The sequence below is a fragment of the Armigeres subalbatus genome, chromosome 2, assembly GCF_024139115.2.
Source record: "Armigeres subalbatus isolate Guangzhou_Male chromosome 2, GZ_Asu_2, whole genome shotgun sequence".
Taxonomy (NCBI): domain Eukaryota; kingdom Metazoa; phylum Arthropoda; class Insecta; order Diptera; family Culicidae; genus Armigeres; species Armigeres subalbatus.
In genome coordinates, this window is record NC_085140.1 from 284541224 (window position 1) to 284555223 (window position 14000).

Below are 14000 nucleotides of genomic sequence, written 5' to 3' on the forward strand. Positions count from 1 at the left end.
ACTTTCTCTATACAAGCTTGAAATCGTTTGTAATCTTGATACTCAGTAAGAAAAACCGATGAAAATTTTAGTTTTAGGGCGCTAAAACGCTAGTGTTCGGAATATGAGTCTGAGTTATGTTCGAGATTCGAGTCGAAACGGAATGGAACAACGAGAAAAGTTGATCAGTACAAAGATGAAACCAGAAATTATACGCAGGACGGAAGGGACTACAAAGAATATAGTCGGATTAGAGTAAAAATAATTAGAAGATAACCGACGGTGTTATTTTTGACAGCTCCCACGGCTCAGCACAGGGAGATCATTTTCAAATGTGTATAATAAATTCTAGGCTAAATTTAAACAAAATCTTATTGACGTACGATACAGAAACAAGTCTGCCAACCTCTCATTGGTTTGATCCATTTTGACCGCCTCGTGTCTTCTTATACCTGTCGGACTAATATTGTGAACCATCATCTATGGGATTTGACCCTACATTCAGGTTTTTTTTTCCTTGTTGGGTTCATTTTCCACTGCGACCAGTTGGTTGATCTATTCCGGTTACGCGCCTAGTTTATCATAGTCATTCAAATTCTGCTCATTGATAAATGCTTGCCCAAAAAGCTTCTCCGTATGCCATATTTCATCTGCACCACACCGTCTATTAACGTAACAATCTGCAATAACTCAATTTAATAAAACCAGAAAAGCCAATCATAATAATTTAATCCAGATGCACTTTATCGCAGTTTGAAACGCTTCTCTCGACAGCGAACGGTGTTTAAGTACAATGAACATAAACATAAACACCAACATTAAACAAACTCTTAAGGTCTATTTGTGGCACATGCTACACCGCATCTAAAAATTGCTTCTTTCCAAGCAATTGAAGAAATTTCAGCACCCATATGTGCCATGCACCAGAGCCCGGGATCATGCGTACGTGTGTCGGACCTCCAGCATACGTTAATGATTTTATTGGCGAAACCCTTTCCTCGGCAAGTGTACTCAACATCAGCATCGGCGGTCGAATCGAGTCAGCAACGCGCATCTCTCCATTGCTGCGATCGACCGACGGACGACCACCGCTCGCTCGACTCTGCCTGCACCCATGCGAAAATAATAATGGTTCGTTTGTCTTTGCGGTTCGCTGCGATTGAATTTCTTGGCCCCAGGGACCAGCCGCATTTTCCGGCAGCAAAGCTAACGCAAACTGGAAACACACGTACCCACACACACACATACTCCGATAAAAAATCATGTGCGGTGGTTGGAGCGGCCGGAAGCACTCCGAACGTGGAGGGAAACATTTTTTGGGGATGTTCGCGATTAAAATTTGCTAGCCTAGTGTCAACTGCTAGGTACAACAGTCGGCAGCGGGAACCCCAAGCAGGGTTTCTCGACCGGATGCGAGCACGTGGAAAATTAAATGAACCACACTGCATGGGCGGTTGGTAGCAATGGAGGAGTTTTGCCTCAGTCCCACAGTTGACATGAATTCTCATCAATCCGGTAAATTGAAAAGAACTCTGTTTGTGGGTTGGGAAATGTGACAGCGTTTGTTTTAGGAGGGGAGGAAATGAAAAGAATTAGTGTTTCACATAAGCATGAGTATTGTCGGAAATCTGCTCATATAACGGATAATAGGATTTCTAAAATATCTTGTATTCATCTGTTTTTGACGCCATCTTTGCCTTTCATGCTAGTCATTGTGATTACACAAAACTCATATTTTTCGTACAGTCGACTCTCTACATCTCGGTATTGAAGGGACCATCGAGGTAAGGAGAGATTGAGGAATGGAAGAAACATAGAGTTGGGTTCTAGGGGAACTGCTCCTGGAATTCATCTCATGGCTCCGATATTCATCCCATCAAAAGAAAGCAATGGAAAGCAATTTGATTTTATTTCTTATAGCGGTGAGCACGCATGTCGACAAACGGAAGCGACAAAATTTCTGCTGTATTTCTCTGTTTCGCGATGAGATGAATATATGTTCAGTGAGATGTAGATCGATACAGTTCCCCTAGATTGAAAAAAGCTTGTTTTTATATATATTTCTAATTTTTTGGACAAAGCTTTGGTGTAACAGATTTAATTAATCACAAATCACATCGGATATCGTTCAACGCCATAACTGAGGATATCCTACAACAAATGTACGCATGAATTGACATAAAATACATTCCGTTTTCCTTTTGCGAACAAAATATCACAAGTCAGTCAAAAAGCCGCATGGTGCGGTTTGGCTGAACCCCGACCATATGGAACATAGAGGTGTAGAGAGTTGACTCTATACATATTTTGTTTAGCTGAAGGTATTTCGGTTCGGAATTCCCTCAGAAAGTCCTTGAGGAATCTCTTCGAAAATTCTTTGAGAAACTCTTTCAAAAATTCTTTTAAGAATTTCATCATAGTTTTCGATTCTTTCTATTTCACAAATTTCCGAATGATATCTTGAAGGAATATTGTACTAAAGTAGCTTCCTAAAGAAAACCTGAATGGATTTCCGAGAGAATAGCTACACCTGTTTTCAGATTAATAGCAGCGGAAGCCGTTTTTCATGCAAAAAATTCAACTTTGACAAGCTGTAACTTTGTACTCCGATGACCGATTGAGCTGAAATTTTGGCAGTGAACTACAAATATGTTGAAATTTACACATTTGAAATTTACAAATTATTCGAATGAGGCGTGCAAAAATTGCGCACTAGGTCAAATTGTTCAAAATAATAGCAGTTTTTATTTTTGATGTATTGGCCAACTCAAATGTCCCCCATTTTATATTTTGAATAATATACTTAATGTCTCGCAGCACCTTAATTCAAATCAATAACATTCCAATCAATTGTCTTCCTGATATTTCCAAAACAATAGTAGTAGCAGTTAAACAAACTAGATAATAGTACGATTTTTTCTTAAATTTAAATAAGTAAAACGACTGTAGTGTATCAAAATCCTGAATTGTAAAACACTTTTGATAAAAGTTATTAACAAATTAGTCCTTTTACACCGAAATCTAATTCACGAAAAGTAAAGCAGGATTTATTGATAAAATTTAATTAAATAAAATCAGAAAATAATAGAATAGTTTTAATTTTGATGAAATTTTGAAATCAGGTGATTAATGTCGCCGGAAATTTGTTATTGAATATGCTGTTTAATAAACGTAGAATATTGCCATTTTAATCCACTGAAGTCAATCGGCGTTTCGTACCGTGTAAATCAAAACCGCGTGAATCCAAAAATCCGCGTTAAAATTGATTTTTCAGTCACGCCGGTTCACGCCGCCGCCGATAAAAGCCAACAGCGCATCGTCGTGACGCAGTCGCCGACGGGACAAAAGTGATCAAAATGCCACCGCCACCGATGATATGACCGGCGCACAGGTCTACCCTGTACATCGATTATTATGGACGTTTGCTATGCAATAAGGTATACACTGGAGTCGGTTTTTACGCGGGGGATACGTTCCGCGTAAATCAAAACCGCGTAAAAAACGCCTAAAAACGACTTCACTAAAAATCGTTTTTTTTTGTGGTTCTCACGTGTTTCCGAACCTTTTTTAAAAACCGCGTAAAAAAAAACTTTTGAAAAAATCCGAATAAAAAAAACGCGTAAATCCCGAAAATTTAAAAAAACGGTTTTCGCTATTTTCACGCGTAACCAAAGGTCTATCGACCTGTTTCAAATATGGTGCATGCTCTTTGTGGTACATAAAATAAAATGTGAATGAAGAATAACTTCTTGGCCATCCAAGAAATTCCTGGAGTAAGGCCCTTTGACCCTTCTACACGTGTAACCAAAGGTCTGTCGACCTGTTTCATATATGGTACATGTTCCTTATTGTAGATAGAATATAATGTGTACACATCATAGTTTCTTGTCTCTCCAAGAAATTCCTGCAGCAAGGCCTTTCGATCTACACGCGTAAACAAAGGTCTGTCGCCCTGTTTCAAATAAATTGCTTGCTCATTGTGGTACATGGAATAAATTCCGAGTGAAAATAGTCACGTAAATAACGACCCAAGTCAGGGACGTTGTACGGGTCGGACAGGAGAGCGACATTGGTCCTCGACTCCGAGACCGACTGCCACAGCAGCTGCTGGACAGATGCACAGTGGTTGAGATTCAACTGGGTTGCTTGCGTGGCTTCTTGTTTTCCTCTCCGATGGGACACGGAGGTCCACCCATAACGTGATTACATGCTTGCATTTTGCTGGCGCAGATGGACACTTTGGTAACTTATCGCATTCCTGCGCCTTGTGCCCTTCCCAACCACAATGACGATGCAGGTTGCTACGGTTTGGGCTCTTAAAGACGTTGGACTTATGTCCCGACTCTAAGCACCAATAGTACCAGTCCAGTTTGCTTATTGGGCTTAAGAGCCCCGCACATAGGGTACGTTTGCGTTGCGTTTGACACATTTCCCATGGAAAAACTGTCAAACGCAACGCAAACGTATCCTATGTGCGGGGTTCTTTACTGACCAGCCGATTTCAGCATCCCTCGCTCCATTAACTAGGGTAGGCTAGTTGCGTGCCAAATAGACGACCTTTGTACCGCACTGCACTTTGTACGGCAAAAACGACGTCGTCCGCGAACGTGACCTCGTCCAGTTGCTTGCACTGGAAGGTTACTTCCGTCCCCAAAGACCTCATCTCGGCGCCGTCACTCAAGATCTCTTCCCGAGCAGCACAAGGCAGACAAAAATGGTAGCAGCAACTTGATTGTGACTAAATCTGGTCACTTATGAGTTGCAGCAACCTATATGAAGCATGTGTGCAAGGGCTGGGCCCGTCGTCCCGCTATCTCCACGTTTCAGCACCAAGATCATTTCACCAGTCTTGGTGCGTCTGACGCTTCGTGCGCCCTGTTCCAGCGCCGAAAGCTTTTCGGTCGCCTGCATCGACGTCGGCGTACTTATGCTTATCGGTTTTGAGCAGCAAGGCCTCTACTGTCCTTAAATTTATTTGCGGGTAAAGATGCGCTCGACTTCCGCTTTGAGCTACTGACCAGCTGCCAGAGATTTTTGTCCCTTGTGCCGATGGCACTGGCCGGCAGGTACCCTCTTGCGGCCCGGCGACTTGTGTTTGGTTGGTGCCTTTCGCTTCTTTTGGCCGAGAAGTCGCCTTGTTGGGTCAACGCCCTTCAGGCATCACTACATCCTGATCTGCTCCGTCAACACGACGTTTGGCCTACTGTCGCCTACTGCTCGGCTTTGTTCTGAGCACCTTCGCCGGTTTGCTGCCTGAGCCGTTTTTGGTTAGGCGCAATATTTTCCTCGTTGGCCGTCAGGGCGAAATCAATCGCCTCTTCTGCCATAGTCGATGTTCCAAGGAAGGAGAAGGCCTCAGTTGTAGCACCTTTGTCGGCCTTCTCGCTTCTCCCGGGTGGCTGATAAAAGCGTCCTGTTCTTGTCTTACGACTCGAACACCAGCAGGTTCTGTTTCAGTTCATTAATGATGTTCTGCCTTTCGCTTGCGAACTCAATAATATTATCGAGTTATATTGTACCCAAATCGGAAAGTATCTAAACTATAGACACTGTAGGTTCTATAGACTAGCTGAGGCGAAGACGAGGGTAGCCAAACGAACTCTCAACTAGTGTAGCTAAACGAGCATGACGCCACGATTGCAATCCAAGCAATGAAACGTGTGACGTCAAATTCGCGTGGTACACTTCTCCCTTCTCACTTCTCACATCTCCCATCTTTATCTCATTTTTTCACATTTTACATCTCACTTCTCACTTTTAATTTTTCGCCTCTCACTTCTCACTTCTCGATTCTCGTATCAAATTTGATTCTCGTATCAAATGTCTCACTTCTCACTTCTAAATCTCACTTCTCACTTGTAGCTTCTCATTTCTCGGCTCTCACTTATAACTTCTCACTTTTCACATATCACATTTTTATCTCATTTCTCACTTCTCACTATTCACTTCTCTCCTCTCACTATGCACTTCTTGCTCTTCAATTCTCACTTCTCACTTCTTACTTCCCACTCCCACTTTTATCTTTGAACTTCACCCTTCTTGCCATCCCCTCTCACATCTTACTACTTTTCATTTCTCGCTCCTCACTTCTCCCATCTCACTTCTCACAACCCAGTTCTCTCCATTCAATTGTGGCTTCTTACTTCTCACTTCTCACATCTTACTTCTCTATTGAATTTCTCACTTCTCATTTGTCGCCTCCAACCTATTTCTCGGCTCTCACTTCTCGTTTCTCACTTATTGAATTTCTCACTTTTCAATTTCACTTCTCATTTGTCGCTTCCAACCCATTTCTCGGCTCTCACTTATCACTTCACGATTCTCACTTCTCGCTTCTCACATCTTACACCTCACTTCTCGTATCGAATTTCTCACTTCTCACTTATAGCTTCTCATTTCTCGGCTCTCACTAATCACTTCTCCTTTCTCACTTATCACTCCTCATTTTCCAAATCTCACATATTTATCTCATTTCTCACTTCACACTATTCACTTCTCGCCTCTCACTTCTGACTTCCCGCGCCTCACTTTTCACTTCTCACTTCTCACTTCCCACTTCTTACTTCTCCCTTCTCCCTTTTCACTTCTCCCTTCTTGCTACTCACTTCTCACATCTCACATATTACACCTTTTTTCTCATTTCTTACTTCTCACTTCTCACTTCTTACTTATTATTCGGCCTAACGGCTGTGGCCAAATGACCTTCGGGACTGACGGCCTTCGCTTTAATGGCCCAGCATCGTACCTCCATTAAATATTCTAAGTGTTTTCCCTTGAAAAGGACTTATAAATCAACTTTTTACAATTTTTACGCGATTTCAAGACTTTTTTCGAAAAATCGCGTAAAAATTAAAACCGCGTAAATCCTAAAAACCGCGTAAAAAAACGCGTAAATCCCAAAATCCGCGTAAAAAGAGACCCCAGTGTACATATACAGTAGCGTCATGGTCATTTTTTCAAATCAATGGTTTTTCGAAGCCATTCCGGGTCCTGAACAACTGTGCAGAATTTGGGACCGATTGGTTACTTCCTCGCTTTCCGAATCGCGTTTGAAGTTTGTATGGAAATTAGTATGGGAGAACGTATATTTTTGCATTTCTACTACTAGAGGTTTCAGTTCCAAGTGGCAACCAAGTGGCACATTACGTTAAAGCACAGACAAACAGACATAACACATTGAACAATCACTCATCAAATTTATAGTCGTACAAACGCTAACGACATTTCTCGCGTAACATTTGAAAAGGGCCTACAGCTAAAACATAAACATTGAGAAAATGCCGTTCGAAAAAAATGCATCAAAATTTCTATTCCTATTTCCCAGGTTTATGATATTTCAAGCAGCAAAAACTCCTAAAAGCAGATAATCAACACTATCTATCCATCCATAACCTTAATTGCATCCAAAACATGCAAAAATGTGTCGAAATCGTTAAAATAAAATTTTAAGTCTATTTTAATGTTTTTCTCCGGAATAGGCCTTCTTGATAAGTCATTCTGCATTTGCTTGTCATTCATAGACCCTTTGTTTATGGCATTTTTAGAAAGTAAACACGGGATAAGGCTTTTCGGGAGGGGAAATTTTCTCTCTCCGAGGTCGGGCCGAAGACGGTTCGGAAAAAAATCTCGTTATCGGCCCGAAGTTGGAGAAGGCTTATCCTAGACAGAAAAATACGAGTGGCTTGGCCGTTTTTTAGGGTGGACCTACACATATTATGAAAATAACACGTTATAGGTCCAATCAAAAATAAGTTTTTTCTAAGTAATTTAATGGAAGATGCGGAACATTTTTATACTATTAGTAGCTATTAGAGGATTCTATCGAAGGGTGTTAAAATCGAATTTGTTTACTTTTCATTGTAGGCCCTAATCAATTGTTAAGCGAGATTTGTTGTTTTCACTAATTCGGGCAAATCACGAACTAGATGGCGGTAGTGAGCAAATGTCAAACTGGAGCAAAACCGATGCCCGCGCCACGAGTGAGTGATTGGCCAACTAATGATTATTTCAATTTACCGGTAAATCAGTGAACGATGAAAAAAATACGAGTGGAACGAAAAAGATGGAACGAAAAAAGTTATAATGCTTGGAAGATTGAGTGTTCAAACCATATGCAAAAAATCATTTATTCTGCCAGCACTGCCGAACTACGTGGAGCAATAATTTAACTGAGTGTTATTTCAAAATTATTGATTTTATAAGACTTTGGAGCTAATGGGAGATATTCGGAATGATTTCACAAAGTAAAAATTCCGACTAGAAGGAAAATGGGTTTTACCCTCTGAAAATTACAGGTTGTCCGGTAGTGCTGGCAGAAACATTGATTTCTTGCATATGGTTTAACCAATCAATTTTCGAAACGTAATAACATTTTTTATAGACCTTCCAGCTGCGTACCTTCTTCGGCAAAGTCTTTCGGCATCTTCCAGGCTATATGCTAACGTATTAAGTCACGTTATTGATGATAAATTGAAGCCGCTAAGAGCAAAAATGTTGAAAAGTACGTTTTCTCATACTAATCTCTATGTAAATTTAAAACGCGATGCGGCATGCGAGGTTGCAACCAATTGAACCCATATTTTGCACAGTTGATTGGGTCCCAAAACGATTCAGAAAAACCTTGATCTCACTTGATCGGACGAAGTTTGCGTTTTTCCATACAACTGCGCCCCACTCTAATATATAACAATGTGAGGACCTCCTTAGCCTAGCGGTAAGATGCGCGGTTTGGAAATTGTCTCTACTTCCCTGGGCATAAAAACATCATCGTGTTAGCCTCATGATATACGAATGCAAAAATGCTTACTTGGCTTAGAAACCTCGCGGTTAATAACTGTGGAAGTGCTTAATGAACACTAAGCAGCGAAGTGGCAATGTCCCAGTGGGGGATGTAATGCCAATAAGAAGGAGGTAGCAATGTATGTAGCCTAAGAATCGAAATGAATAAATATTGGCTGTTACGTCTTTCGGAAATGCTGGTCTAGAAATATAGAGTCTATGTAAATTAATACCTATACGGTAGAATAATAAAGAGCTTTTCAAAACCCCAAAACACAACAAACAAACAAAAGTTGACGTTCCTTATATTCGAAGTCCATAAAATTGACTAATTGAGGGTCCGCATAATCGAGATATACATGTGATTGACATTTTGATCGCAGAACGTAAATACTAACTGTCTAGTGTCACAATAAGTGAAGAAATGTGAAGTATCAGGAGGAAACAAAAACCATTCAATTTTGGCAACATAAATGTTCCAAACGTGTTACCAAAATCGAATGGGTCTGTATGTACCTATAGATATTACGTGATGATCATCAATAACAGATGTAATATAACCCTGGCTCAATTGATTGGGAAAATCAGTGATTTGAAAGAATTTTTTTTATTCGAATTGTCGAATAATCAAAACCGTCCTGCAGTAGCTGATTTAACTTTTTTGCGCAACACTCTCACTCTGCCAGGATTGATCTAAAGAATGATGTACGATGCGTAAGCCAATAAGCATCAAATCCTCCTCGACGTAAAATAAGGTATCTAATATTCTGATTCCAGACAAATATACCAAATCATAACGCTGTTATTAATGATAAGAGATTTTCATTTCAGACATGCCAAACCCATGTTACATTTTTGACTCAGCGCAGCGTATCCTTGCTTAGATGTTGATGGTTTCACAGAAAACCAAACACTTAATCTCGTTCCATTACATCCACGACGTTCATTGACCCATTATTGATTCAGACATTCTGTGTACCCATTAGTGTGCTCGTGATGCGCTCCTTACCTATCTCCCAGCTTTGCTCCAAAATCCCGTTGACTGGCTGGCGCTGGCGCTCGATATCGGTGCGATGTATCACTCTAAATCCAAAATGACGGCAGGCCCCCTCGCGCACTGGCCCCTTCTGACGGATGCTAATGGCTTTCTACCACCCACGCATAATCAAACAGGTAAAACCGCTTCGGTTCCAGTCACAGTAACGCAATATTTTTTTTTATTCCAGCACTTCCAACACACTATCGGCACCATGCCATCGGGAGCTACCACTTTTTCATTCCATTTGCACCGTTAAAGGATCTGCCCTGCCAAGGCATTATTCTTCCGGATCCCATAAATTTCAGCCATCAATAGGAGATATTCACTGCGAGATAATAGTGGAAAAAATCAATATTTTTACTCTTGGTACACACAGCTCTGAGCCGTGGTATACAACAATCTGCACCGAGATGAGGACGATCCAGGAAGAGACCGCAGTCTGCTTATTTCACTTCGATTTTCGCGCCCCAAATAACCTATCCGCGGGAACACTCGAATCGTCCGATATCACCCACCCGATAAGGGATATTTCGCACCGATTCAAACACAGATTTCACTCGAAAATTAATCAATTTCAGGACAAAACATCAAGCAACTACGAACGAAAACACGAAAAACATCCCGATGGATGAACTGCCAGACGCATACCAACACACTGCAGCGAAATCTCTGCGCGTATCGACAACGGACCGCGGTCAGCTGGATGGTGTTGGTGCGAGCTGTCAAAATTTGTTCTGTTTTGATGTGCACTGAACGCACATGCGCAGAGTCACGGAAAGGGTAGCAGTGAACGCACTCAGTTGCCTTGAACCGACCGTTGCGATGGAGAGCCTGGTAGTTAATCGAAAATATAGATAGTGGAATATATAGATGAGCGAAGATAAATCCATTGTCTCCAAACGAATTGTCAAACGTGTCTCCAAACGAGTATGACGTCACGATTTCAATTGAAACGTTAAGGGCTGTGACGTCATATGCGCGTGTGCACGGGCAAAAAAATCGACTCAGCCATGCTTTCGCTCATCTATAGATTCTACTATCTATAATCGAAAATAATATGGTACCACAGACAAACAGACATAACACTCGTCAAATTCCCATCGTTCACTGATTTACTGGTCAATTCAAATAATCATTAGTTGGTCAATCGATCGCTCGAGGCGCGCGCATCGTTTTTGCTCTAGTTTGACGTTTGCTCACTACCGCCATCTGGTTCGTGATTTGCCCAACTAACTGAAATCAATAGATGTCGTTAGTATTTCAACGACGATGAATTTGATGAGTAAATGTTCAATGTGTTATGTCTGTTTGTCTGTGATGGTACCGCTCATAAAAAAAATATATGCTCCTCCTCTTATCTTTAGTCCTGAGACTTTAGTCACAAAGAAAAATAGGCGACAGACATACATCTAAGAAAAACATATATACCTCCAGAAAAAAGCTACTTCGATATTTCTGAAAATTTGGCCGCCACGTGTTGGCTTTTGGCGGTGAATACTTTGTACTGCGCATAAATTTAACAAATCCACGAGAGCCTTTTAAAATGATCACAAAGTTGTCGAGTTCTAAAAAGAAACTTCTGCATCAAAAACTCTTTCTTATTTGATTCATTTGTCGTGGGCCTTTAATAAATTATTTGATCCCATCCAATGTTATCAATTACACAGGACAGCAAAATTTAGCCTTTTCAAGGTCCACACGTCTAAATTTTGAGATATATATATATAATATATTATATTTATTATATTATATTTATTATATTATTATATTATATATTATATCCAGTTTTCCGCGAGCGGTAATGGCCGCCAGCTTGCCTGCGGGTTAGTCTCTGATTTGACATTTCTGGAGGTCAACTGCACCCACCGCTCCGAGCATTCTGACCAATGTGGCATATAAGTCAAATCAGAGACCAACCCGCAGCAAGCTGGCGGCCATTACCGCTCGCGGAAAACTGGATATATATATATATATATATTATATCCAGTTTTCCGCGTATATATATTGTTGACCTCCAGAAATGTCAAATCAGAGACCAACCCGCAGTTTTCCGCGTATATATATGGTATGGTATTGAAGGTATTCGCCGTATTCGTATTCGCCATATTGATTTCGGAAAGTTAACTCTTAGTGTGCCGCTGTAAGCACGCTCAAAGCAGGCGATTCATTAAAAAGTGGCTAACATGATTAGTTATTTATTGCATGGTTACAATCTCGACAAATGACAGCCATTCGTCTTAAATGTGGCTGTTTTGTCTTGATGGAGATTGTTACTATGCAATAAATAACCAATCATGTTAGCCTCTTTTTAATTGTTTACATAACAGTTGTACTGAAAAACGTACATTAAGGACTATTTTAAGTTGATTCAAAACAATAGTGGAACACGACGGAACAAAACAAAACATTGTGCATTCGGTAGCTTAAAACCGAATCTTTCAGATGGTGGCTGTTTGGCTTGCCGCCTCTTGCCGCTTTTCATGGTGTGTTGATGTGAAAATTGACTATTTTTTCTAAAGATTCCTTAATAACTTTGACAGGTTTCAAGATAGATCAAAGTAGTCTTCTAGACAAACATGTTTTTTGTCATTATGCACAACTTTCTAGAATAAACCATAGTGCTAAAATCATTTCCAAAAAAGTTATGCTCAAAATATGATTTTTGGAGGTCTTTCATACAAAACGTGCTCTAATTCCTTACAAAACCGTTTGTCCAATATTGTGTCTTCAGAAAAGATGTTCTAATTCACATTCTTTATAACATTGCAGAGAACAACCACTGCTTTTGTACATCTGCGTAATTTTTTTATTTCATACCGCCCTTCAAGGTGGATAGATCCTTGATATTTTCTTATCAAAAGAAAGCCCAAGAAATATCCTTCAACTCTTCTGAAGACATCATGACTCTAAAATGTAGTTTTCAGGTCGAAAACTAAAAAACGCACGTTTTGGGGGCTTCTGAACCAGTGTGAACTGGGACAGAGCCGCCTCGCAGCTTAGTGTTCATTAAGCACTTCCACAGTTATTAACTGCGAGGTTTCTAAGCCAAGTTAATACCATTTTTGCATTTGTATTTCATGAGGCTAGCACGATGATACTTTTATGCCCAGGGAAGTCGAGACAATTTCCAATCCGAAAATTGCCTAGACCGGCACCGGGAATCGAACCCAGCCACCCTCAGCATGGTCTTGCTTTGTAGCCGCGCATTTTACCACACGGCTAAGGAGGGCCCCATCAAGAAGGAACTTCAGAGGATTCAAAATAAAATTTTGAAAATGATTCTGAAGTTGCCTCCGTGGTAAAGTACCAATGAACTTAATATAATTTCTAATATTGAGACATTGCAACAAATGTCCAACAAAATAATTTCCAATTTTAGACAAAAAGTTCCTTGTACCACAGAGAACAGACATGGAGGCTCGAACAAAATTTCTTGCAAAACATGTGTAAACAAACAAACCGAACCGCAACGCCAACGACGTCGACATTGCAAATCACAATCTCATTTTGACAACACGATGGCGCTGCTATGCTCTTGCATGCATAACGACACTAGCGCACAGTGGCATTATTTGATGACGCTAGCGCTGATTATGCACGGGATAACGGCGACATTCCAAAGTTATTTCAAAATGGACAGTAAAAAGTTATCACAACATAGCAAGTGCAGCTTCAACGTCTGTTCTCTGTGCTTGTACCCTTAGTATAAATTAGGTTAAGTTTAGTTTAAGTAGAAAACATTGTAATTCCTACATGGTTCAATTCAACCAGAGGAAATATCCTAACTGCCAGAGGCAATTGAAATGTATTAATAATAACTGAAAACGTAACATAGCAAATAAGGATGATAGTGTTAAGAAAACACGGAACACCTAGTCTAAGAGATGAATCCATGTAGTAGATAATTAGCAAATAAAATTAGTTAGAAAAATAAATAAATAAATAAATTTATTTAACGACATTAATTGAGGTATATCTCAAAATCTCGACGTGTTTGAGCAAATCTGAAGACAGCTTCGGATTCAGCGAAACAAAATCTACTAAGGATACATTATTTGGTATTAGAGACAGAATCTTGTTGAGCTGTGTTATTGTGTAGCACTGCACGGACGAATATCTTTTTCTTTCGTTCTTTAATTAATAAAACAACAAGGTTAGTAAATGTAAATTTTGACAATGAATCACGATTGTACTCCGTTTGACA

The 14000-nt window shown here is 40.3% G+C and overlaps 2 protein-coding genes across 4 annotated transcripts in view; both read right to left on the bottom strand.

Annotated features, from left to right (window-relative positions):
* LOC134212337 (tyrosine-protein phosphatase Lar) overlaps positions 1 to 10448 on the bottom strand; it is a 612250-nt gene extending 601802 nt beyond the window's left edge. Inside the window, exons 1-2 of one of the 3 annotated variants that reach the window (XM_062690096.1) lie at positions 10312 to 10448; positions 9767 to 10121 (exon numbers count right to left, since the gene is read on the bottom strand). The gene's annotated coding sequence lies outside the window, so the exon portion shown is untranslated. Of the gene's footprint in view, positions 1 to 9766 lie in introns of all 3 variants that reach the window. The other 2 variants (XM_062690097.1, XM_062690098.1) reach the window with 2 other exon arrangements.
* The window catches only part of LOC134209771 (uncharacterized), a 46882-nt gene that overhangs the window by 17737 nt on the left and 15145 nt on the right, over positions 1 to 14000 (bottom strand). The gene's annotated exons all lie outside the window — the stretch shown is intronic.